Source organism: Solanum dulcamara, chromosome 2 (genome assembly GCF_947179165.1).
Source record: "Solanum dulcamara chromosome 2, daSolDulc1.2, whole genome shotgun sequence".
NCBI lineage: Eukaryota > Viridiplantae > Streptophyta > Magnoliopsida > Solanales > Solanaceae > Solanum > Solanum dulcamara.
Window position 1 is genome coordinate 12052683 of NC_077238.1, and position 4480 is coordinate 12057162.

The 4480-nt window shown below is 33.8% G+C and overlaps 1 non-coding gene across 1 annotated transcript; it reads right to left on the reverse strand.

Annotated features, from left to right (window-relative positions):
* Window positions 1-1834: 1834 nt before the first annotated feature.
* Window positions 1835-1961, reverse strand: LOC129881193 (U6atac minor spliceosomal RNA). Its single transcript, XR_008765527.1, has one exon. It is a non-coding gene; the product is annotated as a U6atac minor spliceosomal RNA (small nuclear RNA).
* Between the last annotated feature and the right edge of the window lie 2519 nt (window positions 1962-4480).

Consider the following 4480-nt stretch of genomic DNA (forward strand, 5'->3'; position numbering starts at 1 on the left):
CCTGTCTACTTTGCCTACTGCAGAATTCTCCTAACCTTGTTGAACTCGACATAGATGAAATTGTGAAGGTAAGATACATATCGTGACTAACAAGGGTTATGGCTGAGCTACATAGGCTCAAGGGCTGTAGTTCAATGTCCATCAGCTAAACATTGTTTTCTGGAAAATTATACTGTGAAATAGGTTAAATGTTACTTTCTACACATAATTGAATCAGTTCTATTCTACATATTTAGTAAATCATGAACATCCTTAGTGAAATTTTTAATTTTGTGTACAATTATATTTTATATCTTATATGCAACCTTCAATTTCCTTATTCATGGAGTTGTATTTAGTACGTCTATTAAATATGGAGCCACTTTAGAGATATTTTTGAGTTCGCTACTAGGCCTTGTTCTATGTAAATGTATCTTCAAGAATGTAGGTCGACTGATTTGGTTCTATAATTATTCCTTCTTTTAGGTTGAAGCGACACGAGTTCACACAACAGAACTGTTTTATTACTTGAAGGCACACAACCAAGTGATCATTGAAGCTCTGAGGATGATTCGAACAGTGAAGTTAGGGAAATTCAAAGGGACAATTATTGAAATGTATTTGCTAGAAGTCATCCTTGCTCATTCTCCAAATCTCGAGAGGATGATCATTGAACAGTTCAAGAAAATAAGTAATGCCACATGTTGTATTGATTGTTTGAAAAAACTTGTAAGCTATGGTCGGGCATCACCAAAAGCAGAAATCAAGTTCACTTAGGACTGGTTCAAGAAGTGGGATATTACGACTTATTGGTCAAGTGAATTGATTTATGTCATATTTAAACTGAATATTGAATCTGCATATCTATTGGAAGTCTTTGCATAAATTTTTTTTCTTGTAATCCTATCGATTTGTGAAATTAGATACCGTTTCAGTTTGTGCTGAAGTAGAAGACAGAAAGCCATAACTCACATACAAACTCCAACACATTTTGTTAGAATTTCTTCTAGTAAAAGGTCAAACTCCAGCAGATTGTCCTGTATTTTACATACATGTTTCAAATTTTACGTTGTGTTGGAGTTTTACTTGCAAAAGTTCAAATCTCTGTCGAGATTTTTTCTTGTTTTACCAAAGCATATTTTTATCAGATTTTATTTCCGCACAAAAAAGTGTTTAGTTTTCAACTTTTTAAAAAAACTAAAAGGAGGTTAGTTTTCAACTACTTTGCAAACTAACAATTATTTTTCATTTACAAGTTGAAAAAGTGATGAACCGGTGTTATTTTTATGATATGCTTTCTTGATTTGTACTCACTCAGTCCATTTTTACCTATTCACTATACTAAAAGTTAGAAGTCCACTTTAACTTGTCTAGTTTCAAAACATTGAATTTATTTTATTTAAAGGGTGATATGATAAATACATCATTTTATTAATTACTCCATCCGTTCACCTTTACTTGTCACGTTTTGCTTCTCGCGAGTCGAACTACAAAAATTTGATCAACATTTTAAGATACATCATATTAATATGGGAAGGATTGCAACTTACATAATTATTCATATAGTATTCGAATATCTAAATTAATCTAATTCAATTTAGCTCCGAATATTGGTCAAACTGACTCTCATGAAGAAAAATGTGGCAAGTACAAGTGAACATAGGGAATACTTCTTAAGAGGTGTGCCAAGTAAACGTGGACAACTAAAAATGGATGGATAAGTAATAATTACCTCTCCATCGACTTTTACTTGTTCAATACTTAAAATAGATGATAATATTTACTTGTCCATTTTGGAGAATTAAGAGAAAATTTATCACTTTTAGTTCCAAGTTTTTTTTTTTTTTTTTGGGTTGAAAAAATTGGGTAAGATCCACTGAAGTGGGTAGCCTTAACCGGATGTCTCTGATAACAGGTAAAGCCCGAAGGCTGTTCCCATCCCTGTTGAAGAGATGGCAACCATCTCTCCTTTCTACGAACACTTAGTTCCTAGTTACCCTTATTATTAATATAAAAAATTGCCAATACATTTCCCAAAATATTGAATTAACATTCTATTTATTAAACCTTAAGGAGTATATCAAATCAATATTGGACAGGTAAAGATGGACGGGGAGAGTATCAACATATGTCTATTTCAAGTATTAGTTCCAACATTGATTTGTTAAATGAATTCAATGTGAATGACCAGACTTGGGGAAGTTCAACAAAAAGTCCTTTGAAGAACTCAATAAAAGTGCCTATTGGCTTTCTTTCCTATTTAACAACTGTGCATTAATTTCCACAAATTAATGTTCATCACTGCTAATACCAAGACAACTATTTATAGACCCTCAATTCATGTTCAATCAAAACAGAATTGTAAAATATTTCACAGAAGAAGCATGGGTGAGGTAGCTAGTAACGTGAGGAAGTCTATCACTATTGGTGATTTACCAAATCGCATACTACATACAATACTAGAGTTTATGCCCATCCAAGATGCTGCAAGAACTAGTGTCTTATCGAAGAAATGGATACATATATGGTCCACACAGCCGCACCTTGTGTTTGATCCCCTGTTTTTTCAGTATGTATCTAATATTGGGGCTTCTGCTGCAAGCGTAATTCATAAAATTCTAATGCAACACACTGGAAATATTATAGGATTTCATCTTATCTCGAGTACATGAGAACTAGCACAGTCAGATGTGGATCAATGCATCATTTTTGTCTCGAAGCATGGTATCCAGAAGCTCGCTCTCGATATGGCAAATGATAAAAATTACATGTCGCCTAATAAATTATTTACTTGTGCAACATTGACACATTTGAAGATCTCAAAGTGTATCTTTCAGCTTCCGGATGGTACCCGACTTCCCTATCTTACTAGCCGTCAGTTAGAACATTCTAAAATTGCTGGTCATCGAGGATCAGAAGGCAAACTTAATCTGCCAATGCTTGAGTCTTTGGAGTTGATATTTTGTGTTGGCGTTGGTCTGTTACTATGGTTTCTCCAAAACTTGAGAACTTTTCTATCCTCAGCAGCTATAAAATTACATTTCAGTGTTTTAACGTGAACCCAATCTTTAGAATCATTAAGAACCTTTGCTTGAATGGAACATCCCTAGAGGTGAGAAAATAACCTTTTTTTCTTATGTCTTTTGGATTCCTAGCTGTTCGAATGAACTAACACCCCATAATTTTACTTTTTCTGTAAATTTGCTGTTTCAGAAACTAGGGTCTGTTCGTGTGCCAGACAGGCTTCACCGGCCACTAAAACTGCGATGCTTGAAAATTTGTGACTTCAAGATTTCAGTTGAAAGTATTTCTTGTGCGTTTTGCCTTCTTCGCAATTCTCCTAACCTTTATGAAATTGAAATAGATGAGGTTGTGAAGGTAAAACATACTGTGCCTAATAAGGACAGTTCTATATACTATTTTTGTTGTTTTATATCATATCTTTCAATATTTGAATTTTTTTAAAGAACTTTTTCATCTTGACATGCTTTTGTCACGTAAGTGTCGTGTAATATTTAAAACACAGATTTCTTATGTTCTCTTTTTCTGGTAACAGCTTTATCCAGTCTAACTACGCTGCCTAAATTGAAAAGTATGTATCTTCTGGGAATGTAGGTTGACTACTGTCTTTTTCTTCAGGTTGATGAGACATTGAAGGACTCAATGAAACTATTATCTTACTTATCAATAGAAGAAGATCGTGTGGTTGAAGCTCTGAGAAATATTCGAACAATGAGGTTAAGGAAATTCAAGGGATCAAGTACTGAAATGTACTTAATAAGAATCCTCATTTCTCATTCTAAAAAATTTGAGATGATGATTATTGAACAGTGTGATAAAGGAAATGCCACAAGTTTTGAGGAACAATTGAGTGAGCTGCTAAGCTGGATTCCTCGAGCATCACCAAAATCAGTAGTGGTTAAGTACTCAAGGATGCGTGGATCCCTGTGGTGTATTACGACTTTTTTTGTTTAAAGTGCATAGATTTCATATTTAAATTGAATTGGCATTAGTTTAAAAATACTTTCTTAAAGCGGAGAATTAGCTTCTCCCTAAGAGGGCATTCTATCTCGCAGCAAATGTCCCATTTATAGTCTGATTTGCTTTGGCATATATAAGTTGTTCCATTGTGGATGACAGATGTTTGAATTCTCTAGTGGTAAATTTCACAAATGGTTACCCAACAACTCTTTAAGTTTTTGTACCAAAATTAATTACACAATATTGGTTGGACGATGAAGACATCCCGCAAAAACTTGAGGTGCATGAAAGTTTGCTTGAACACAATGTATAAGTAAAATTATTCAAGAAGTCGATCACCAATTCCAGAATCTTTCTGAGACCAATTCTTATACATCAGGTAAAACTCTGAAGAACGCCAAGAAAGTACTAAATTCTTATCCTCAAAAAGTTTTGAAAGTTGGTTTGTTGATAATCCTTCTTTAGGTGATTGATGAAGATGATGATATTCCAGCACTAGAATATCTTGAATTGGAAGGTT